General features: G+C 40.7%; 1 protein-coding gene across 2 annotated transcripts in view; it reads right to left on the reverse strand.

Moving 5' to 3' along the window:
• The window catches only part of KCNQ5 (potassium voltage-gated channel subfamily Q member 5), a 579,268-nt gene that overhangs the window by 107,241 nt on the left and 445,477 nt on the right, over positions 1–26,550 (reverse strand). The gene's annotated exons all lie outside the window — the stretch shown is intronic.

The following is a 26,550-nucleotide window of genomic DNA, read 5'->3' on the forward strand; positions in this document are numbered from 1 at the left end:
ACTTAATCGCTCCAAGGGTAAACATCTGAGCGAGGGAAGGTAGGCTTTGAAGTGGGAGAGGTGAAGTGGGATGAATGGCTTCCAATGGACATTTTACAGTAGGTTAGCTTGACCTGATCATCCTCAGTAAGATGTCCTTCCTGCTGCAAGTGGGCTGTGCATGACCAGGTGGCCACACTCCAAAGAAGAGCTCCACCTCAGGGGGTCGCAGTTACTGATGTTTCTGGGAGCCTCAGGGGTAACTGCTGTGTGAATGTGTATCCTCTGCCCAGCCCAGTCGTGCCTGCATTCAGGAAGGCCTGGCCCCTGGTGTGCACTAACAGCATCCTTGGACTCACTCTCCTGGTGCCCTTTTGGGTCAGGACTTGGAGAGGGTCAGGGGTTGGCAGGACGTGGGTGAGCCAAAGGGATTCCTCCAGTCGCATCTGCACGCTGCGGGAGCTTGTGGCTGGGTGCACAGCCAGCCACAAATGCATCGTTTTCTCTCGCTCCATAGCTGTCGGAGATGAGAAGGAACTACCTACGTTGATACGGACATCAAAGACGTTAAGCGAGTAAAGTCAGTCGCAAAGCAGTATGTACAATGTACTCCTATTTAATAACACATATATTATACACCTAGGAAAGACATGTGAGAATAGACACAGAATATTACTATGAATTCTCTCTGGGGTAGAGAGTTGTGGTGAGTATGTGGATAAAGGGACTTTCTAAGTTATTAATTTTGGTAATGTTGGAGTTTTATAACAATGAAAATGTCTTTTGAAATCAGGAAAAAACTTTAAAAAAGAGTTAAATGTGAAAACATCTCTTGGTTTTCATCATTTGGAGGGACTTACTTCCAAGACAAGTGGTCTACAGACAAAGGGACACTCCTTATATGGCCCTGACGGATATACATTTTGCTTCTATTTCTCATTGTAGGCCTGCTTCCTCACAAGTGTACAAAGGAAAGAAAAAGGTACAATATTAGAAAAAATTGAAAGAAGTGAATGACCAGTAGGGGTGCAGAAAGCACAGACTTAAGATTTACTTTGTGCCAGGCACTTCCTTTAGTTCTAGGTTTTTTACAAATGTTATATTATTTTAATTCTTATAACACCCCGTGTTGGTTAGGTATTCCACAGATGAAAAAAGCGAGACACAAAAAACATATATTGTATTAGTTTTAAAAAATCAGCTATAGGCCTGTTACACTACAGCACAAAAAGTATGCTATAAAGTTACAGTTCATTAGAGAAGACCTAGAAAAAGGAACCCTGTAGGTTTGAGACAATTTCAAAAATTATGCACAGTGAATCATCTAAAGATTTTAAGTCACATAATATGTAAAGGTAACCACAGATTAGATTTAATACGCTCATTTTAATTCAGATCAGAAAGTCAGAGTTCAACGAAATGAAGTCATAAATGAGCAACCACATGGCACACAATGAATGCACCCACAAAAATGTTTCTTGTTGGATTACAGTCATCCACTGGAATTTTGCTGTCAGTACCACCTAGATATTTCCCAGCTTAATATTTTAGAAGTTATGAGTACTCTTGACTTTCATTTTTATTCATGTATTTATTATTTTTGTAGACCATTACTTAGCAGAATGGAGGATCCACAAGGTTGGATACTTGTATCCGAAGTGTCTAGAACAGTGCCTGAAACATGGTAGGCACTCAATAAATGTTTATAGAATAAACTTAGGTTAATAAACATTTAAAAGTAGCTTGAGCTTTGTTCTCTTACCACATCAGTGGCTTAATAACTGGAACATCAATCTAAAATACCTGTAAGTTAATCAAACCAGCACAGAATTCTACAATATATATATATATATATATATATTATATTCTACAATATAATATAATATAATAATTCACAGCCGTCAGCCACTGACGTTTATAAAAAGGAAATCTCCCTAAGATTTACCTTTTATGACAGTGGGCAGCGGGGTCTTTAAAGATGGCATCATAGGAGACCCCTGAACTGCCGCCCTCCCACAGACACACCAAATGAACAGCTACACACGTAGTAATTCCCTCTGCAGGAAATCCAGAAACTAGCCAAGGGGCTCCTATGCACTGGGAGAATGAGAAAAAATGCTCACATCAAAACGGCAGGAGAGGCTGAGATGCACTCGCCATAAACCCCAGTCCTAGCAGCAGGGACTTCCAACTCCCAGCTTTTCCCTGGGAGGCTAAGGGTTTGAACCCCATTTTTAGCGCCCCAATTTTTAAGACTCCCACCAGAGTGATGCCCCTCCCCAAACACCTAGCTCTGAAAGCCGCGGGGCTTGCATCCGTGAGCCCCACATACTACAGCAAACACAGAAGCAGGTATCAGCGGGCGTGAGTACTGGGCCTCCGCTCACCCACCACCCGTGTCCAGGCAGAAACGCCGGTCTCCCTGACCTTTCCTGAAAGGGTTCTACTTGTGTACTTTAAAAGCTGCCGCCTGCCAGTCAGGCCTCTAATTTTTAGCATCCAACTAGGGAGTGACTGCAGTTCTCTCCTGAGACCACAGAAGCCGGTGGACGCCTCCCCTGGCCTTTCCCTCTGGCCTGCTCCAGTTTGCCAGTATCTCCCTCAGGAAGCTTTTATACACATCTGGTGCCCCAGCTTTTGAGGCTGCTGCTTGACAGAAGAACCCCTGGATCACCTGGCTCTGACAGCCAGTGGGGCTTTCATTCAGGAGTCCCACAGGCCTGTAGCAAAGAAAGAAGTTCATAATGGGTTCCGGACCCCATAGCCCCCTCCCCCACTCCATGGCTGTATAACTGGGCCCAGTACAGAGGGGACAGGTGAAATGCCCACCTCCCAGTTTCTCCTTGGATGAGGCCTAATGACACACTTTCCCCACTGCTCCTAAACTGGACCCTGTATCTAGGAGCTGACTGTGACCCTCCCCCTGGGACACTGATCGGTCTGGGCACATATTCAACCACTGGGCGCCACTAAAAACAGGGAAAGTGATTAGACAATCACATAGGTTTTAGAGACAACCAGAAGCCAAGGCTGGGCTGATTGATGACGTTCATCTCCCACACAAGATCAGTCTGTCAAGAATGGGGTAGGAGGCTGTTCATCTAACACACAGAAACCCACACAAAGAGTCAAGGAAAATGAAGAAACAAAATAATATGTTCCAAACAAAAGAACAAGATAAACTACCAGAAACAGATCTTAATGAAACAGACAACCTAGAAGAAACAGTTAAATTACTAGAAACATACAACCTACCAAGGCTAAATCAGGAAGAAACAGAAAAGCTGAACAGACCAATTACTAATAAAGAGATAGAATCAGTAATCAAAAACCTCCTAACAAACAAAAAAGTCCAGGACCAGAAGGCTTCACTGGTGAATTACACCAACATTTAAAGAATAAGTGCCAATCCTTCTCAAACTCTTCCATAAAAAGAACAGAAGAGGAGGAAACACTTCCAAACTCATTTTATGAGGTCAGCATTACCCTGTTATCAAAACCAGATAAGGACACCACAAGAAAATAAAAGTACATATGCCTGATGAATGTAGATGTAAAAGTCCTTAATGAAATCCTAGCAAAGTGAATTCAACAGTACATTAAAAGGATCATACACCATGATCAAGTAGGATTTATTCCAGGGATGCAAGGATGGTTCAACACCTGCAAATCAATCAATGTGATACACCACATTAACAAAAGGAAGGATAAAAATTATACGATCATCTCAATAGATGTAGAAAAAGCACTTGACAAAATACACACACTTTCATGATAATAACTCTCAACAAAGTGGATATAGAGGGAATGCACCTCAACGTAATAAAAGCCACAAAACAAGCCCATAGGTAACATCATACTCAGTGGTAAAAAACTGAAAACTTTCCCTTTAAGATAGGAACAAATTATGATGCCCACTCTTGCCAGTTTTATTCACCTTAGTATTGGAAGTCCTAGCCAGAGCAATTAGGCAAGAAAGAGAAATAAAAGTCATCCAAATCAGAAATGAAGAAGTAAAACTGTCACTATTTGCAGATGACATATTATATATAGAAACCCCTAAAGACTCCACCAAAAAACTGTTGGAAATAATAAATGAATTAAGCAAAGTTGCAGGACACAAAATAAATATTCAAAAATCAGTTGTGTTTCTACATACTAACAACAATCTATCAGAAAGAGATATTAAGGAAAAAATCCCATTTACAATAGCACCAAAAAGATTAAAATATTTAGGAAGGAGTTTGATCAAGGAGGTGAAAGATCTGTTCGGTGAAAACTATAAAACATTGATGAAAGAAAGTGAAGAAGACACTAATAAATGGAAAGATATTCTATGCTGATGGATTGGAAGAATTTGTATTGTTAAAATGTCCATACTACCCAAAGCAATCTACAGATTCAGTGCAATCTCTATCAAATTCCAGTGCTGTTTTTCACAGAAATAGAACAAACAGTCCCAAACTCGTATGGAATCACAAAGACCCTGAATAGCCAAAACAATCTTGAGAAGGAAGAACAAAACTAGAAACATCACACATTCTCATTTCAAATTATATTACAAAGTTATAGTAATCAAAACAGTATGATATTGGCATAAAAACAGACACATATGTCAATGGAACAGAATAGAGAGCCCAGAAATAAACCCACACATATATGGTGAGTTAATTAACGACAAAGGAGCCAAGAATATACAATGGGGAAAGGACAGTCTCTTCAATAAACGGTGTTGGGAAAACTGGACAGTCACATGCAAAAGAATGAAACTGGACCACTATCTTACACCACTCACAATAATTAACTCAAAATGGATTAAAGACAAATGTAACACCTGAAACTATAAAACTCCTAGAAGAACATGGGGGTAAGCTTCTTGACATTTGCCTTGGCAATGATTTTTTGGATTTGACACCAAAAGCAAAGGCAAGAAAAGCAAAAATTAACAAGTGAAACTACAATGGAAAAGCTTCTGTACAGCAAAGGAAACCATCAACAAAATGAAAAGGCAATGAAAGAGAGAAAATATTTTCAAATCACATAGCTGATAAGGAGTTAATATCCAAAATATACAAATAACTAATACAATTCAATAGTAAATAAGAAAAAGAAACCCAAACCCCCAAACAATCAAATTAAAAATCAGGCAGTGGATCTGAATAGACATTTTCCCAAAGATGACATACAAATGGCCAACATGTATTGAAAAGGTGCTCAATATCACTAATCATTAGGGAATGCAAATCAAAACCTCATACCTGTTAAAATGCTATATCAGAAAGGCAGGAGATAAATGTTGGAGAGGATGTGGAGAAATGGGAACCCTCTTGCACTGTTGGTGGGAATGTAAATTGGTGCAGCCACTATGGAAATCAGTATGGAGGTTCCTCAAAAAATTAAAAATAGAACTATCACAGGACCGAGCAATCCTATTTCTGGGTGTATATTCAAAGATAATTAAAACAGGATCTTGAAAGATGTCTGCACATCCGTGTTCACTGCAGCATTATTCTCAATAGGCAAGATATGGAAACAACCTAAGTGTCCATCAATGAATGGATGAATGGGTAAAGAAGAGCTATCTATCTACCTACCTATCTATCTATCTATCGAAATATTGTACATCCATGAGAAAGAAGGAAATCCTAATGTCTGAAAAAACATGGATGGACCTCAAGGGCATTAAGCTAAGTGAAATAAGCCAGATAGAGAAAGACAGATACTGTATATCACTCATATATGGAATCTAAAAAAGTAAAACTCATAGAAACAGAGACTAGAATGTTTACCAGGGTGTAGGGGGTGGGGAGATGTTGGTGAAAGATTGCAAACTTCCAGTTATAAGACGAATAAGTTCTGGGGAACCTAATGTACAGCATGGTGATTATAGTTAATAATACTGTATTATATATTTGAAAGTTGCTAAGAGAGTGAATCTTAAATATTTTCACCACAAAAAAGAAATGGTAATTATGCAGTGTGATGGAGTTGTTATCTCACAATCGTTGTGCAGTATGTAAGTGTATCAAATCGATAGATTGTACACAAACTTACACCATGTTTTTGTCAAGTACATTTCAATAAAGCTGGGGAAAAACTGGGTAGAACAGCTTAAACTGCTCTAATAACAATTTAACTAATAACAATTAGTTATTTGTCCAAAATGTGTTTGCAACATAGGAGCATTTGTTTTAAGTGAAGACAGCACCTTTCAGTACAATGTAGGAATTACAGGTAGCCCTCAAGGCTCATTGGCTTCAGATTCATTTGTTCATCTGTTCGCGTATGAAGAAGCTAATTGAGGGTCAAGCATTGTATTAGACACTTGCATTAGAAATGAATGTTCACTCATCAGTCTGATCATCAATCTACTGCAAATGTTTATCAAGTCCCTACTGTGTACCAGGCATTGTGCCAAATGCTTTATGTGCACCAGTGGTTGTCAGCAGGGACAATTTTGCCTCCCGGGGGCATTTGGCAACATCTGGAGACATACTTGGTTGTCATAACTGGGAAGGGGGTTGCTGCTGGCATCTAGTGGTGGAGGCCAGGGTTGCTTCAAAACATCCTACAATGCCGAGAACAGCCCTCTGAAAAAAGAACTACCAGTCCCCAGTGTTAGCAGTGCCAAGACTGGGAAACCCTGAAGTCCATCATTTCATTTAGTCCTCCCAACAGCCCTATGAGGGAGACAGTATCATTCCTTTCTCCTCCTTACAAATGAAGAACTGAGGCTTGCGGGGGTCAACTAGCCAAGCACAATACCTACAAGCAGCTGAGCTGGCCCTTACCTGACTCCAAAGCTGTGCCCTTAAGAGTCATGGTACCCCATTCCTTGGATAAAGGAAATCTAGAGTGACATGGGCTGGGGGGTAGTGGTGGCGGGGAGGGTGAAAGGGGTTAGGCTGCAAAAGCAGGTGGAAACTAAAGCAAGAATAAATTGTTACGATAAAGCATTGACGAAAGAAAGAAGTGCAGGGAGAATAGAGCAGAAATGAAATGGCACTAAAACAGATGGCACCTTTACGGATACATCCAGAGACAGTGGGGTTAGAGAAAGAAACAGCACTGCTAATAAACAAGGAGGAGCTCCAAGCTGCATGAAGAAAAAAAAAAAGTGTAATCTGGAGCTCTTAAATGCCCCTCCCAACGGAAACAGTGGGGAACAAGTCAGGAAGCAGTGAAGAAACAGTTACTGATTACAGGCAGCCCATTAGGGATGTGAATATAGGCTTATAAGCTATTAGGAAGTAGGCTCACATATCCACTGAGTCACTTAGAATGTTTTATGGATGAATTCTTGAGACTTGAGGAGACTGCAAAGATTTGAATGAAGTAAATACTGTGATATTTAAGACACGTAGGGTGTGTATGAGGTTATAATTAGACCCCTCTGGAACTTTGCTCCAGGATTAGTCAGCAAAATCAATACAAATCGATCACCCCGGATGCTGAGTAAAAGGGATTAGTCACTGAAATACTGAAAAGCCCTCACTATAAGGTGGATTCACATCCAAGGTTACCCTATCACGGACCTAAGATTGGGTTAAAGCAGGGCCAATTGTATATCTGAACTTGGCGGCGGTGTTTTGTTGCTACAATTACGTGACGCAATGCATCTATCAGAAAGTATATTTTAGTATGCTTGCCCTAATTTAAAATCATAAAGGGAAGAACTAAATCACATGGATTAAACAAAGCACAGTTGAACACTTTTATACTAGTAATTGTTAGGAGAGATACGTTTTCTAGAGGTGAACCACAAAGGGGGTACATCTTGACATCTAGAAACTGTCTGGAGACTTCAGGTTTTAAGAATTTTTGTAAATTATGTTAGAGTCTCAGAAAGATTCCCCTAATAGCTAACATAAATTTCCCTCTTGCACTTTAAGGTCATTTCATCTTCTTGCCTCTGGGCAAAACAGAAGTGCAACAATTACTACATTCCTGGTGACTCTACCCTCTCCCACCTCCATTTTTGTTCTAATTCCTTGAGCTCTTTTCAGTGACTTCACTATAAGCTAAAATTTGGATAATTTTAATGAAATATGTTTTAAAATTATAAAAGTAATAGCTGCTATAAAATGTCAAAACCTTAGACATATGTATAAGAAGTAAATTTATTTAATTAGCTAATTCTTTACTAAGGAGCTATAAGTTCTTTAATTTTTGCTATTAAAATGATGCTGAAATGAATAGCCTTGTACACAAATTTTTGTAGGCATTCTCTTTAAGGATACATTCCTGGAGATTGGATTGCTGGGTTGAAGGCTGGCACATTTTGAGTTTTGATATCAAAGTGCCCGCCAAATGGTGGTACTAATGATCACTAACAATGTATGAAAGTATTTATCTCTCCTTGCTAATAAAATAACGATAGTAATAATAATAGCTAAAATTTACTGTTTACTGTGTAATACTGTTCTAAGCATTTTCAAGTATTACGTGGAATATTATAAATTTGTAATCTTTGCTAATATGATAGACAAAACATCACCTTTTTTTTTTTTTTAACAGATTCATGTCATGAAGAAGCCATAGAAGGCAAGTCATCAAGAAGGCCTTTGCCCAAGATTATGAAACTACTTTCCTAGATTCTGTCTGGTGTATTTAGCTGCTCATTTAGTTAACATATGTACTCTGTTTGGCATGTTCTTTGTGGCAAGTAGCTAGCTGTCCTCCACAGATACATGCTTATCTTCTGAGGCACAGAACTACACCTGGGAAGCAGCTGCCTACCAGGGACGTCATTTCCCAGGTCCGCTCGCCTCTGGGCGGGGGGATGTGACCCGTCCTAGCCGATGGAAGGTGAGTGGAGATGGTGTGTGCCTCTTCCGGGCTGAGGGGAAGCAGATGGCCTTAGGGGCTGTCTTTTCCCGTCTGCCAGCTCATGTGGGCCTTCAGGATGTCCTTAGGGGCCAGATGCTGAAGATGGCGGGGCCTTGTCAGCCAGGTCCCGAGTGACCGCATGCAGCAGGGCTTCTACCACACACCCCAGCCCCAGCGAGAAGCACCTTCATTGGATTCTCACGCAAGGAAGAAATGAACTTCTAATTTGAGAAGTTACTGGAATTTGAGGATTTGTATGTTATAACAATTAGCATTACTCTAACTGAGACATCTTTAACTTTTATGAAATTTATGTTTGTCTCTCTGGTGAAGCAGAGAACTAATCTTTCTTTTTATCCTATGTGATAGCCAGTTTTTCCAATACCACCTAAATAAAAAGCCTATTCTTTTCCAAATGTCTCCATATACTCATGGAGAGGTCTATTTCTAGATTCTTTCTGTTCTATTGCCTATGCGTCATCAGTATGACACTAGATATTAGACAGGGTAATATCCCTTCAATGTTACTCCTTTGTAAAAAAAGATTATGAATTATTCTAAACCTACTTATTTCTCCAGGTAAATTTCAGAATAAATGTACCCGTTAAAACCCCAGCATCCTGATACAGACTGCACGTTTGATTTTAGGTGAGCATCTTCTCTACTGCTTCCTTCATCTCACATCCAGCGAGCTGTGTACTTCTGCTGCTTCTGCTCCAAATATCTCCCCTCTCTCCCTCCTCCCACTGGTCTTGTGTCCCCCGGCTCAGGGCGAGGCTCCCTCTCTCCCGGCCACGCCACAGACTCCAAACAGCTCTTCTCACTCCTGTCTTTGCTTTCTCTAAACTCTTGTGTATTTTTTTGCCAGATTAAAATGTTAAAGTGATGACATTACTTCTCTGATCAAAAAAAGTTTGTTTTTCTTTTCCACTACTTAGAACAAAGATCAACTTCTGCTTCCCAGCTTCAAAGTGCTCTACAGAATGCTGCTCTTTCTGGAAAGCCCTTCCCCTTCCCCGTGTGGCCACCTCGCAGCTGCTGCTAGGGCTCAGCCCAGGTGCCAACTTGTCAAGGAGGCTGCCCTCACGCACTGGTGCCCGGGGCTCTGGGTGCACTCCTGTCACTCTTACGACCACTGTCAGTACCATCTGCTTGCCTGCTGGTCTCTCCCAGGAACTGTAAGACACTGAAGGCAGTCAAAGCACTTATTTTTCCTTGTAACCTCAGTGCCTGCTCAGTACCTGCCATAGTAAGATGCTCAGTACTGATCTGATGGGTTATTTGCTTATAGTGAGCACAGAAACAGAATAACATTTTAAAATTTCAAGGGTCTTAGAAACAATACAGTTAAAGAGCCATCATTTTGCAGTTGGGAAGCACGAATATACAAAATATATACAAGTAAAAAAATGTTAAAAAAGACCTTCAAGATGGCGGAGGGGTAAAACGTGGAGATCACCTTCCTCCCCACAGATACACCAGAAATACATCTACATGTGGAACGACTCCTACAGAACACCTACTGAACGCTGGGAGAAGGCCTCAGACCTCCCAAAAGGCAAGAAACTCCCTACGTACCTAGGTAGGGTAAAAGAAAAAAGAATAAACAGAGACAAAAGGATAGGGACGGGACCTGCACCAGAAGGAAGGAGCCGTGAAGGAGGAAAGGTTTCCACACACTAGGAGCCCCTTCGTGGGCGGAGACTGCGGGTGGCGGAGGGGGGAAGCTTCGCAGCCGAAGAGGAGAGCGCAGCAACAGGGGTGCAGAGGGCAAAGTGGAGAGATTCCCGCACAGAGGATCAGGGCCGACCAGCTCTCACCAGTCTGAGAGGCTTGTCTGCTCACCCGCTGGGGCGGGTGGGGCTGCGAGCTGAGTCTCGGGCTTCAGTCGGAGCGCAGGGAGAGGACTGGGGTTGGCTGTGTGAACAGAGCCTGCAGGGGGTTAGTACGCCACGGCTGGCCGGGAGGGAGTCTGGGGAAAAGTCTGGACCTGCCGAAGAGGCAAGAGACTTTTTCTTCCCTTTGTTTCCTGGTGCACAAGGAGAGGGGCTTAAGAGCGCCGCTCAAAGGAGCTCCAGAGACGGGCATGAGCTGCGGCTAAAAGCGCGGACCCCAGAAATGGGCACGAGCCGCGGCCATCAGCACGGACCCCAGAGACGGGCGCGAGCTGCGCCTATCAGCGCGGACCCCAGAGACGGGCATGAGATGCTAAGGCTGCTGCTGCTGCCACCAAGAAGCCTGTGAGCACAGGTCACTGTCCACACCTCCCCTCCCAGGAGCCTGTGCAGCCTGCCACTGCCAGGGTCCCAGGATCCAGGGACAACTTACCCGGGAGAACGCACGGCGCACCTCAGGCTGGTGCAACGTCACGTCGGCCTCTGCCACTGCAGGCTCGTCCCGCACTCCCTCCCCGCCCCCCACCCTGAGTGAGCCAGAGCCCCCGAATCAGCGGCTCCTTTAACCCCATCCTGTCTGAGCGGGGACAGACGCCCTCAGGAGACCTACACGCAGAGGCGGAGCCAAATCCAAAGCTGAGCCTCGGGAGCTGTGCAAACAAAGAAGAGAAAGGGAAATCTCTCCCAGCAGCCTCAGGAGGAGCGCATTAAATCTCCACAATCAACTTGATGTACCTGCACCTGTGGAATACCTGAATAGACAACGAATCATCCGAAAATTGAGGCCGTGGACTTTGGGAGCAACTGTAGACTTGGGGTTTGCTTTCTGCATCTAATTTGTTCCTGGTTTTATGTCTATCTTAGTTTAGTATCTAGAGTTTATTATCATTGGTAGATTTGTTTATTGATTTGGTTGCTCTCTTCCTTTTTTCTTTATTTATAGATATATATATATATTTTTTCCTTTTTCTCTTTTCGTCAGGGTATGTGTATCCTTTTTTGTATGATTTTGTCTGTTTAGCTTTGCTTTTACCATTTGTCCCAGAGTTCTGTCTGTCCCTTTTTTATTCTGTTTTTTATTACTTTTTACTTTTAAATTTTTTTTTTTTAACATCTTTATTGGAGTATAATTGCTTTACAATGGTATGTTAGTTTCAGCTTCACAACAAAATGAATCAGTTATATATATACATATATTCCCATATCTCTTCCCGCTTGCGTCTCCCTCCCTCCCACCCTCCCTATCCCACCCCTCCAGGCGGTCACAAAGCACCGAGCTGATCTCCCTGTGCTATGCGGCTGCTTCCCACTAGCTATCTACCTTACGTTTGGTAGTGTATATATGTCCATGCCTCTTTATCGCTTTGTCACCGTTTACCCTTCCCCCTCCCCATAGCCTCAACTCCATATAATTTTTTTATTTTAGTAACTTTATTTTCCTTCCTTCCTTCCTTCCTTCCTCCCTTCTTTCTTTCTTTCTTTCTTCCTTTCTTTTTTTCTCCCTTTTCTTCTGAACCGTGTGGCTGACAGGGTCTTGGTGCTCCGGCCGGGTGTCAGGCCTGTGCCTCTGAGGTGGGGGAGCCGAGTTCAGGACACTGGTCCACCAGAAACCTCCCGGCTCCACAAAATAGCAAATGGCGAAAGCTCTCCCAGAGATCTCCATCTCAATGCTAAGACCAGCTCCACTCAATGATCAGCAAACTCCAGTGTTGGACACCCTATGCGAAACAACTAGCAAGACAGGAACACAGCCCCATCCATTAGCAGAGAGGCTGCCTAAAATCATAATAAGGTCACAGACACCCCAAAACACACCACAGGATGCGGTCCTGCCCACCGGAAAGACGAGATCCAGCCTCATCTACCAGAAAGTAGGCACTAGTCCCCTCCACCAGCAAGACTACACAACCCACTGAACCAACCTTAGCTACTGGGGGAAGACACCAAAAACAACGGGAACTACGAACCTGCAGCCTGCAAAAAGGAGACACCAAACACAGTAAGTTAAGCAAAATGAGAACACAGAGAAACACACAGCAGATGAAGGAGCAAGATAAAAAACCCACCAGACCAAACAAATGAAGAGGAAATAGGCAGTCTACCTGAAAAAGAATTCAGAGTAATGATAGTAAAGGTGATCCAAAATCTTGGAAATAGAATGGAGAAAATAAACATTTAACAAGGACCTAGAAGAACTAAAGAGCAAACAAACAATGATGAACAACACAATAAATTAAATTAAAAATTGTCTAGTAGGAATCAATAGCAGAATAACTGAGGTAGAAGAACAGGTAAGTGACCTGGAAGAAAAAGAGTGGAAGTAACTGCCACAGAGCAGAATAAAGAAAAAAGAATGAAAAGAATTGAGGATACTCTCAGAGACATCTAGGACAACATTCAACGCACCAATATTCGAATTATAGGGGTCCCAGAAGCAGAAGAGAAAAAGACAGGGACTGAGAAAACATTTGAAGAGATGATAGTTGAAAACTTCCCTAATATGGGAAAGGATTAGTCAATCAAGTCCAAGAAGTGCAGAGAGTCCCATACAGGATAAATCCAAGGAGAAACATGCCAAGATACATATTAATCAAACTATCAAAAGTTAAATACAAAGAAAACATATTAAAAGCAGTAAGGGAAAAGAAAGAACATACAAGGGAATCGCCATAAGGTTAACAGCTGATCTTTCAGCAGAAACTCTGCAAGTCAGAAGGCAGTGGCAGGACATATTTAAAGTGATGAAAGAGAAAAACCTACAACCAAGATTTCTCCACCCAGCTAGCATCTCATTCAGATTCGGCAGAGAAATTAAAACCTTTACAGACAAGGAAAAGATAACAGAATTCAGCACCACCAAACCAGCTTAACAACAAATGCTAAAGGAATTTCTCTAGGCAGGAAATACAAGAGAAGGAAAAGACCTACAATAACAAACCCAAAACAATTAAGAAAATGGTAATAGGAACATACATATCGATAAGTACCTTAAATGTAAATGGATTAAATGCTCCAACCAAAAGACATAGACTGGGTGAACTGATAGAACAAAAAGATCCGTATATATGCTGTCTACAAGAGAACCACTTCAGACCTAGGGACATATACAGACTGTAAGTGAGGGGATGGAAAAAGATGTTCCATGCAAATGGAAATCAAAAGAAAGCTGGAGTAGCAATTCTCATATCAGACAAAATAGACTTTAAAATAAAGACTATTACAAGAGAGAAACAAGGACACATAATGATCAAGGGATCAATCCAAGAAGAAGATATAACAACTGTAAATATTTATGCACCCAACACAGGAGCACCTCAATACATAAGGCAAATGCTAACAGCCATAAAAGGGGAAATTGACAGTAACACAGTCATAGTAGGGGACATTAAGACCTTATTTTCACCAATGGAGAGATCATCCAAAATGAAAATAAATAAGGAAACACAAGCTTTAAATGATACATTAAACAAGATAGACTTAATTGATATTTATAGGACATTCCATCCAAAAAAAATAGAATACACTTTCTTCTCAAGTGCTCCTGGAACATTCTCCAGGATAGATCATATCTTGGGTCACAAATCAAGCCTTGGTAAATTGAAGAAAACTGAAATTGTATCGAGTATCTTTTCCGAGCACAACGCTATGAGACTAGATATCAATTACAGGAAAAAAATCTGTAAAAAATAAAAGCACATGAAGGTTAAACAGTACACTACTAAATAACCAAGAGATCACTGAAGAAATCAAAGAGGAAAACAAAAAATACCTAGAAACAAATGATAACGAAAACACGATGACCCAAAACCTATGGGATGCAGCAAAAGAGGTTCTAAGAGGAAAGTTTATAGCAATACAATCCTACCTCAAGAAACAAGAAACATCTCAAATAAACAACCTAACCTTACACCTAAAGCTATTAGAGAAAGAAGAACCAAAAAAACCCCAAAGTTAGCAGAAGGGAAGAAATCATAAAGATCAGATCAGAAATAAATGAAAAAGAAATGAAGGGAACAATAGCAAAGATCAATAAAACTAAAAGCTTGTTCTTTGAGAAGATAAAGTTGATAAACCATTAGCCAGACTCATCAAGAAAAAAAAGGGAGAAGACTCAAATCAATGGAATTAGAAATGGAAAAGAATTAACAACTGACACTGCAGAAATACAAAGAATCATGAGACATTACTACAAGCAACTATATGCCAATACAATGGACAACCTGGAAGAAATGGACAAATTCTTAGAAAAGCACAACCTTATGAGACTGAACCAGAAAGAAACAGAAAATATAAACAGACCAATCACAAGCACTGAAATTGAAACTGATTAAAAATCTTCCAACAAACAAAAGCCAAGGACCAGATGGCTCCACAGGCGAATTGTATCAAACATTTAGAGAAGAGCTAACACCCATCCTTCTCAAACTCTTCCAAAATATAGCGGAGGGAGGAACACTCCCAAACTCATTTTACGAGGCCATCATCACCCTGACACCAAAACCAGATGAAGATGTCACAAAGAAAGAAAACTACAGGCCAATATCACTGATGAACATAGATGCAAAAATGCTCAACAAAATATTAGCAAACAGAATCCAAGCAAACAAAAAGGATCATACACCATGATCAAGTGGGGTTTATCCCAGGAATACAAGGATTCTTCAATATACACAAGTCAATCAATGTGATAAACCATATTAACAAATTGAAGGAGAAAAACTGTACGATCATCTCAATAGATGCAGAAAAAGCTTTTGACAAAATTCAACACCCATTTATGATAAAAACCCTCCAGAAAGTAGGCATAGAGGCAACTTACCTCTACATAATAGAGGCCATATATGACAAACCCACAGCCAACATCGTTCTCAATGGTGAAAAACTGAAACCATTTTTACTAAGATCAGGAACAAGACAAGGTTGTCCACTCTCACCACTATTATTCAACATAGTTTTGGAAGTTTTAGCCACAGCAATCAGAGAAGAAAAAGAAATAAAAGCAATACAAATAGGAAAAGAAGAAGTAAAGCTGTCACTGTTTGCAGATGACATGATACTATACTTAGAGAATCCTAAAGATACTACTAGAAAACTACTAGAGCTAATCAATGAATCTGGTATAGTAGCAGGATACAAAATTAAGGCACAGAAATCTCTGGCATTCCTATACACTAATGATGAAAAATCTGAAGGAGAAATTAAGGAAACACTCCCATTTACCACTGCAACAAAAAGAATAAAATACCTAGGAATAAACCTACCTATGGAGACAAAAGACCTGTATGCAGAAAACTATAAGACACTGATGAAAGAAATTAAAGATGATACAAACAGATGGAGCGGTAAACGATATTCTTGGATTGGAAGAATGAACATTGTGAAAATGACTATACTACCCAAAGCAATCTACAGATTCAATGCAATCCCTATCAAACTACCAGTGGCATATTTCACAGAACTAGACCAAAAAATTTCACAATTTGTATGGCAACATAAAAGACCCCGAATAGCTAAAGCAATCATGAGAGAGAAAAACGGAGCTGGACGAATCAGGCTCCTGGACTCCAGACTATACTACAAAGCTACAGTAATTATGACAGTATGGTAGTGGCACAAAACAGAAATATAGATCAATGGAACAGGATAGAAAGCCCAGAGGTAAACCCACACACATATGGTCACCTTATTTTTGATAAAGGAGTCAAGAATATACAATGGAGAAAAGACAGCCTCTTCAATAAGTGGTGCTGGGAAACTGGACAGCTACATGTAAAAGAATGAAATCAGAACACTCCCTAACACCATACACAAAAATAAACTCAAAATGGATTAAAGACCTAAATGTAAGGCCAGACACTATAAAACTCTTAGAGGAAAACATAGGCAGAACACTCCATGACATAAATCAGAGCAAGATGCTTTCTGACCCACCTCCTAGAGAAATGGAAATAAAAACAAAAATAAACAAATGGGACCTAATGAAACTTAAAAGCTTTTGCACAGCAAAGGAAAACATAAACAAAATGAAACAACAACCATCAGAATCAGAGAAAATATTTGCAGATGAAGCAACTGACAAAGGATTAATCTCCAAAATTTACAAGCAGCTCATGCAGCTCAATATCAAAAAAACAAAGAACCCAGTCCAAAAATGGGCAGAAGACCTAAACAGACATTTCTCCAAGGAAGATATACAGATTGCCAACAAACACATGAAAGGATGCTCAACATCACTAATCATTAGAGAAATGCAAATCAAAACTACAATGAGGTATCACCTCACACAAGTCAGAATGGCCATGATCAGAAAATCTACAAACAATAAATGCTGGAGAGGTTGTGGAGAAAAGCGAACCCTCTTGCACTGTTGGTGGGAATGTAAATTGATACAGTCACTATGGAGAACAGTATGGAGGTTCCTTAAAAAACTAATAATAGAACTACCATACGACCTAGCAGTCCACTACTTGCCATGTACCCTGAGGAAACCATAATTCAAAAAGAGTCATGTACCACAATGTTCACTGCAGCTCTATTTACAATAGCCAGCCAGAGCATGGAAGCAACCTAAGTGTCCACTGACAGATGGATAAAGAAGATGTGGCACATATATACAATGGAATATTACTCAGCCATAAAAAGAAACAAAATTGAGTTATTTATAGTGAGGTGGATGGACCTAGAGTCTGTCACACAGAGTGAAGTAAGTCAGAAAGAGAAAAACAAATACCGTATGCTAACACATATATATATATATATAAAAAAGTTTCTGAAGAACCTAGGGGCAGGACAGGAATAAAGATGCAGACCTAGAGAATGGACTTGAGGACACAGGGAGGGGGAAGGGTAGTAAGCTGGAACAAAGTGAGAGAGTGGCATGGACATATATATATACACTACCAAATGTAAAATAGCTAGCTAGTGGGAAGCAGCGGCATAGCACAGGGAGATCAGCTCGGTGCTTTGTGACCACCTAGAAGGGTGGGATAGGGAGGGTGGGAGGGAGGAGATATGGGGATATATGTATATGTGTAGCTGATTCACTTTGTTATACAGCAGAAACTAACACAACATTGTAAAGCAATTATACTCAAATAAAGATGTTAAAAAAAAAATGTTAAAAAAACCACATAGAGGGCTTGCGCTTCCCTGGTGGCGCAGTGGTTGAGAGTCCGCCTGCCGATGCAGGGGACACGGGTTTGTGCCCCGGTCTGGGAAGATCCCATATGCCGCGGAGCGCCTGGGCCCGTGAGCCATGGCCGCTGAGCCTGCGCGTCCGGAGCCTGTGCTCCGCAAAGGGAGAGGCCACAACAGTGAGAGGCCTGCGTACCGCAAAAAAAAAAAAAAAAAGAAACCACATAGATTGAAACGCAAAGAAAAATTTCAAAGAAATATTCGCAACACATATGATCATGGACAAAGGATTAATATCATTAATATATAAAAATAAACTAATAAGAAAACATACTGGTAGAAAATTGGACAGAAGGCATAAATATAAATTTAACCCTAAGAAGAAGTAAAAATGGCCAATAAGTATATGGAAAGAAGTTCTTTATAATTTCTAGTTTTTAAATTTAAGATAGTAGCAAGGTACCATTTTAATCTATCAAACTAACAAAGTTTAAAAAACAAATAGTGAATATTGCCAAGGAGGAGGAGAAAAAGGTCTTTCATGAAGGTTTTATTTAACAATAAAATGGTTTAATTTTGGGAGGAGGGGCCTTTTGCATCATAGGCCAAAAGTATTAACTATTTGAAACCTATTATTTAAGTAATTTTACTTCTAGGAATTTAACCTAGTGAAAAAATTGTAATGTCAATAAAGGTTTGCAGAAGAAGGCTTATTATACTATTATTAAATAATATAAAAATTAGATCTAGGGACTTCCCTTGTGGCACACTGGTTAAGAATCTGCCTGTCAAGGAAGGGGACACGGGTTCGAGCCCTGGTCTGGGAAGATCCCACATGACACGGAGCAACTAAGCCCGTGCACCACAATTACTGAGCCTGCGCTCTAGAGCCCGCGAGCCACAACTACTGAAGCCCGTGCCCCTAGAGCCCATGCTCTGCAACAAGAGAAGCCACGGAAAGGAGAAGCCCGTGCACTGCAACGAAGACTAGACCCCGCTCACCGCAACTAGAGAAAGCCTGAGCGTGGCAATGAAGACCCAACACAGCCATCAATGAATGAATGAATGAATTAATTAATTAAAAAAAAGATCTAATTCAAATCTCTAACAAAAATGGATTCATCAAAAACAATCCAGTCCATCTATTCTGGAGCATGGACTATGGAATCCATCTGCCTGAGTTCCAACCCTGGCTCTGCCTCTTATTAGCTGTGTTACCCGGGTTAAGTTAGTGAACCTCGCTGTGCTTCTATTTCTTTATCTGTAAAATGAGAATCATACAAGTGTCTCTATCATAGAGACGCTGTGATAACTAAATAAGTTAACATATTCAAAAGGTCTTAGTACAGTGCTAGCCCATAATAAATTTTATCTAATTTATTATCATTAGTAGTAATAGTACCATGGATAATACTACTCCAATACATCATTATGTAAAGAACTGCTTACACAGCAGGATTCAAAGGTTGATACCAACATTGCCCCCAAAGAATTACGTGTTGTTATAGTACACATAAAACTAAATACTATAAGTACCTATGCTGCATGCTAACAGTGACTCTCTTTGGGTGGTGGGATTATGTGTAAAGTTTAGTTTCTTTATGCACATCTCTTTTGTCCAAATGATCTATAATAAGCCTGTGTTCCTTCTGTAATGAGAAAAGAGAGATTATTTACTTAAAATAAGAAGCTATGGCCCAGGGAGGCTAGCACGTTGGCCAAGGAAGTTTATCGAGTCAGTGGTGGGAAAGAGAAGGGAAAAGGCATTCACTGATTGTCCCTGGTGTATGGGGCTATGCCAGGTGCTCAGCACACAGGCTCTATTCCAGCGCTTCTCCATACCGGCCCTCTGAGGAGGCACAGGGCTGTGAGTGTGGACCTACTGCGAGAGAGCCCAGGTCCTCCTAGCTGTGGAACCTCAGGCCTACTAATCTAGATGAGTCTTGGAGTGTTCTCTTGTAAGGAGACAGAACCATTCCTCACAGGGCTGTTGTGAGGATTCAGTGAGATAATACACAGAAAGCCCTTAGTCTGCCTCACTGTGCCTGTCATGATGTTAACATCTCTGCTTAAAAAAATATTTTACACACACACACTTTTACAGATCAGTAAATTGATACCAAGGAATTTCAGGAATCTTATCCAAGGTCTTTTAGCTAGTAAATGGGGCCAACTATCAAGTCCATATCTGCCTGGTTCTAAAGTGCTTTCATTTTATTCCATACTTCTTTTTTGATAACCTTTCTTTTGTAAAAAGACCAGTAAACAGGGATGTAGGCAAGTCTTACATGCTGAAATATAAATCTCCACGGAGTAAAGGATTATTAAGGACAGGGAATACAACTACTTGCAAATGGTCTACATTCAGGGAAATTTAGCAGAAATCTTATAACTACCCAATTTTTATATTTTAGGTTGTCTCAATGGGATGCAGCCTATGACAGTGTAGTGCTCAGCCTGTCTTGTCTACGTGGGACCATTTCTGCATGAATTGGTGAATTTTCAGTGTACCACGTATGTCATGTGCCAGATGCTTCAGTGCCAACAGAACAGCAAGACAGGAGGAATTGCAATTTTGTGGTCCCACTGTATTTTCTTACAAATACAAAATTCTAACCTCTCAAAAAGAACAGAGATACAAAGTGTGGAAGCAGGAGCTTGAGCTGTCCTGGTCCAACCATCAGTTCCCTTAGGGCTGGTTTCCGTATCTTCAAGAGTGAGGTGGACTAAACTGGAAAGGGTCCAAGATGCTTCCTGACTCTGTTCCTAGAATTCTAAGTGGTACATTCTTTATTTGGAGACTAAGTGGTTCAATGACGAGCCATCAGCAGGAGTTTTTGGAAATGATTTTTCTCGTGTTAAGTGTTAAGGCAATTCATTCATTCATGCAGTAGTTCACTCAACAAATGCTTTCAGTGCATGTCTGCTGTGCGCTGAGCACAGTGGAGAGAGCAGTGAACAAAACAGAAGCTTTTCTGCCCTCAAGGAGCTAACGTTCTATAACACAGTGTATTGTAGACTGATGTTACACAAATGAGTAAGTACAGAATTCAAGGTCAGGTAGTGACACAGACTCTTGAAAAATAACAAGCAGGGCAAGGGGTGGGGCCACAGGGTAACAGGCGGTGCTCTTGGGGCAGGTGGTCTGGGAGGACGTCCTGAGGCAATGATGCAGGGGCCCAGGTCTAGTGAGGTGATGGGGTGACCGTGGCCCCGTCTGGGGGAGCTGTCCCAGGCAGGAGGTGTGAAGACCCTGAGGCGGAGCAGGTTGTGTGCACAAGGGCAGGTGAGGAGGCCAGTGTAGCTTGAGAGGAGCACTGGGGACTCGGGCCCCACCATGGCGGCTCTGGGAAGAGCTTCAGCTGTCCTTCCAGGCGTGGTGGGTTTGGGGCAGAAGAGTGCAGGATCAGATTTGTGTTTTCCAAGGTCATTTTGGTTGCCTTCGGGAACCAGATCAGGAGGGGATGGAAAACATGAGCGGAGGTCACAGGCCAAGGAAGAAGCTACTGCCAGCGTCTGGACCGAGGGTGAGAGCAGCTTCAGCGGAGCTAGGTCGAAGTGAGGAGGACGCAGGGAGGGGGTGCACTGGGGACACGTGAGGGGAAGGTGTCAAGGCTCGCTGAAGGTTTGATGGTGGGGTGCGACACAAAGAAGGGGCTCGAAGGGTGGCTTCAGGACTTCTGGCCTGAGCAATTCGGTGAATAAAGGCTGTCTGTTGAGATGTGGGACTAGTGCGCTTGTGGGGGCAGAAAGGAGGGCTGTTTGAGGGGTAAAAGCAGCAGTTCGGTTTTGGCCGTATCAAGTTTGAGACGCCCTCTCGACATCTGGGAGACAGTGGGTAAGGCTGAAGTTCGGGAAGAGGTCAGGGTTGCAGAGTCAGGCAGCAGGTGTGCGTGTGTGGAGTGTGTGCGCGTGCGGTGTGCGTGCACATCTGGTGCACGCGCGTGTGCATGTGGTGCCACAGGACTAATCTCCAGTATCAGTAACACACTAAAAGTTTTGCTTCTGGGTGTGATTACAGAGCTTTAACTTCAGATGCGGTACAGGCTGCAGGATGTGAGGAAGCTGTTTCTTTCCTTGTGAAACAGCGAGGAGGCATTTGTCCTCTGAGAGCCGCGGTGAACGAGTGGGAGGCAAACACATCCTATTTAAGGCACACCCTGGTACCCTGAGTGAATTACCTAGGTGTAACCCCATCAGTCCTCGATAAATCAAAAGGATGGAAAGACAGGGGCATTTCTGGATGATTCGGAACATGTTTTAGGGCCATGACAAGTTGGCTTTATATTATGTTTCTTTATATAGAAAGTACAAGAATGGCTTTGAGAAGCAGCAGTTTTGCACACATCTGAGGAAGATGTTTAAAATTTTCACCTAGCGCCTATTTTCATACACACCAAACGGCAAACCTGCAGTCACTTTCAACTCAGCAGAGCCCCACATCAGTATTTGACTACACGGCTAAAAAAAGATTTGGATTCCCACCAGCGAACGCTCACAACTTCCACTGGAAATCCCCTAACATCCTACGATGAAATCTAATGCTTAGATGTCTTGTTCAGTGCGCTGACCTGAGTGCTTATTCACCAAGAGTGAAACAGTGATGTCATTACAGGTATAACTTTACAGAGTAAAACAAAATATCTAGCTTTCGATACTACTTTTTGGTACTTACTCCAAGCAGTTACTTGACACTGATTCTTTGAATCTTGGCGGGCAGTTGTGTTTACTAGTATTGGGATAGGTACTTTCTCTTTGAGAAACTTGATACTTATTTTCAGATGACGTGCAGGTTTTGATTAATCATCGCCTACTACTAAAAGCTTTTGAAAGGGTATCTTCAGAAGTTCTTTGAATAGACTGTGCTATTTGCATTTTGCAGGTGGAGACGCCTTTTCAGCTAAAATGTCAGTAACCAAAGGACACCTGTGGGTGGGAATTGACTCTGTCATTTGGGGATTTTGAGAATTACCTGGTACACCTGGTTCTCAGTCTTTTTCAAGACGCAATTTCTTATTTTTAGAAATAAGAAATAGATACAGTTTAGGGTTCTGGATAATCCTTAGGGATAAACCCTGGGGTGTGAAAACAGACTTTTCCTTCTGTGAAGAATGAAAAGATAGTGCTTTAAAAGAGGGAATTTGAGTAAATACAAGCCACAAATGAATACCTGACACTCATTATAATTTTGAAATTCCTACTTGTTGCCATGTGCAGATCTATTATATCCTTCTATCTATACTTTTTGGGGGATTATTAATCAAACAGATCACGATTAATTACACACCTAAGCTCCACCTTTAATAATCATATCCGTGGCAAAATTCGTCCTCATTGGCACTAGATAAAGGGCAGTTTTTAGAGCTTTCTAATTTCAATTTTGCTTTTATGTGTTGCTGTTGTCGACCTCTACAAAGTATATTGCTGTTCTTATCTGTGCTTACAAGGAAAGAAATAGAGTCCCAGAGAGGCTTGTACAAGATGATAGAATAAGTTACTTCCAGAGACAGCATTAGAACTCACGGGAACCAACATGAGCCTGCAGCTCAGACTGTGGGATGTCTCACGACAAATCCTAAAGCCATGATGACAGATCCCACTCTGGGCTCACTTTCTTTTCATTATCAATCCCTTTCCTACTGTCACAAGATTTTTGAATAAGACATGCTCTGTTTAGAGGAGAACAAAAAAACAAGGTTTATTGGAAGCATGTGGTGATACAACCTGGGGACGCTTTGCAAAGAGCTGGAGACTGCCCCTCAGGGCAGCCCCATCGGGGCAGGGTATGTCCCCACAAACCAAGTGTGGAGAGGCAGCAAGAAAGCATAATTCGAAACAGTTTCAGTTTTAATGTTATGATCAGTAAATATTCCAGAGAACCACAGAAACTTGATAAGAGATGGATTCTGAAGTCACATGATGGCAAACGTCCTGAGGATTAGCTACACTACTTTGATCTCCACATTCCAAATACAGATTTGGAGTCTGTGGTAGGAGCTAAAATCAACTATTTAAAACATTTTGCAAAAGGCAGAAGTAAAAAAATTGAGAAAAAAGTAGCAGAAGAGCATCCTGTAAAAGAGTCTGCAATTACCAGCATGCAAATAAGTACTGATACTTTATTTAACAAGATCATCACATTCACATGACCAAATCAAAGTAGGGAACTGAAGCAATTGGATTAAAAAAATTCAGGCAAAAATTATTCTTCTGAAAACTCCTGATAACTGAGGTTAAGGTGTTACTTTTTATCTTGCATTGCTTGGATAATTGCCACATTTTTCTTCATTTCTTCATATTGTGTTTACCTTGTGTACGTAGAGGGTGCAATGCAGGGGTGAGGTTCTGCAGGTGAATGCCTACTAGCTTGCCATATTTTTTGAATTTTTTTTCACTCAATACACATTTATTGTGGCCAGAAATTGCTAGGACCTGGGCTTTTAAGAGTAAAGGGCATGGACAGGGCATGGATGGGTGGATGAGTCCGATACCCACGCAGAGGTGAAAGGACGGCTGGCAAGATGGACTGAAGGGAGTGACCACGACCAGGGTGATACCTGTTCAGATGGCAGAATCGAGGAGCAGGGCAGGCCCAGGTAACCTGGTTAAGGGCCAAGGAAGCCCCTCTGGGAGAAACGTGGGTTAAGCCATAGTGAACAGCCAGTCAAAAACAAAGCTACAAAACCCCTCTGCACATACGTTAGGGACCATAACACAACCATTTCTGAAATGACCACATCTAAAGAGCTCTAGACTCAGAAAGTACCTTGGGTGGTTCCTTTCTCCACTCCTCCTCTTTTAAAATAAAATGTATTCTTATTTAAGACACATGGACTCTTAAATTCAAGGAATTTAGTACTGAGGGAGATAATTTAAGAAAACATACCAAGAGGTCTTACTGAGTTGATAACCCTTTTCTGATTGTATTTGTTGATTCTAGGATTGTTCACTTTGTTCCTACTTATCTTTACGTGAACATTTTATTCTTAAAAAAATTCTTCCAATTTTTTTTTTTACAAATAAAAGCAATGTGAATATATACTCTTATTTTTGTCTTTTCTTGCACAAAAAGTAGCACACTATATATGTAGTATTGCAGCATCCTTTTTCTTTTATTTAATACATCTTGGATCCTTCTGTATCTAACCAAAAGGTCTTCTTCATTGTGTTCACAGTTTATTCAGCTGTATTTACTGCTTACTACAAATTGATGCAACTATCAGGAAGGAGAGTAAATGCTGTGTAATTTTGGTAGTAGTGACACTTTTCCATAAGGGTGACACCATTTTGCACTCCTGTTTCCTCACAGTCTCAGTAAAAAAGTAAGTGATCAGACTTTGGAATTTGCCCATCTGACAGGTGAGAAAATGCTGCCTTTTGTGTATCTTTCTTATGAGTGAGATTGAGTGTGTTTAAGAGATGCATATGTATTTCTTTTGCTGTGAACTGTCTGTTCATGTTCATTTCCTATCTTTTATTTTCCACTGGGTTGTTGGATTTTTCTTCTAGATTTCTAGAGCTCCTTATAGTTTAAGATGGTTAACTTTTTGTCTCTAAGAGATGTTGTAAATATTTTCCTACATTTGTCTTTTTGCTTGTTTTGTTTTATCATGTGGTATTCTTTGACTTTATACAACCTAATCATATATTTAAAAAATCTTACGTAGCCTAAATTTATCAATATTTTCTTCTATGGTTTCTGTATTTTTCTTTATAGTTAAAAAGGCCTTCCTGGTTCCAAGGTTACAAGAGAATTTACTCATTTCTGCCATCCAGTATTTATGGGTTTTATTTAATTTAAATCTTTGATTTATTTGTAGTTTATCTTGAAATATGGTAAGATAGATATGGATCCAACCTGATCTTCTCCCAAATGAGTAATTAGTTGTTCTAACATTGCTTAAAACCGTGACGATGGAGTTGAAATTCATGAACTTGTGGGGTTGTTACTAACTTTTGAGAAAATGACTTTTCTTGTTGATTATGATGGAAGATTCATTGGAAGATATTGAGGAAGTTCTGAAGATTTTAAGAATAGGGGGATTTTTAGAGCTACCATAAGATCCTGAAATCTCACTCCTGGGCAAATATCTGGAGAAAACTCTAATTCAAAAAGATACATGTACCTCAGTGTTCACTGCAGCACTGTTTACAATAGCCAAGACATGGAAGCAACCTAAGTGTCTATCAACAGATGAATAGATAAGAAGATGTGGGAAATATATACAGTGGAATATTACTCAGCCATAAAAAAGAATAAAATAATACCATTTGCAGCAACATGGATGGACCTAGAGATTATCATACGAAGTGAAGTCAGACGAAGACAAAAATCATATGATACTACTTATATGTGGAATCTGAAAAAATGATATAAAACAGAAATAGACTTATTTATAAAACAGAAATAGACTCACAGTCATAGAAAACAAACTTATGGTTACCAAAGGGGAAAGGGAGGAGGGATAAATTAGGAATTTGGGATTAACATATACACACCAGTATATATAAAATAAACAACAATGATCTACTGTATAGCATAGGGAACTATATTCAATATCTCATAATAACCTATAATGGAAAAGAATCTGAAAAACTACATATATATATGTAAATTGAATATATATAAATTGAATCACTTTGCTGTACACCTGAAACACAACATTGTAAATTAAATATACTTCAATAAAAATGGTTAAAAAAGAAGAAGAGG

This window comes from Aethalodelphis obliquidens, unplaced genomic scaffold (genome assembly GCF_003676395.1).
Source record: "Aethalodelphis obliquidens isolate GAN/ISIS:26980383/991018 unplaced genomic scaffold, ASM367639v1 scaffold3, whole genome shotgun sequence".
In the NCBI taxonomy this organism is placed as follows: Eukaryota; Metazoa; Chordata; class Mammalia; order Artiodactyla; family Delphinidae; genus Aethalodelphis; species Aethalodelphis obliquidens.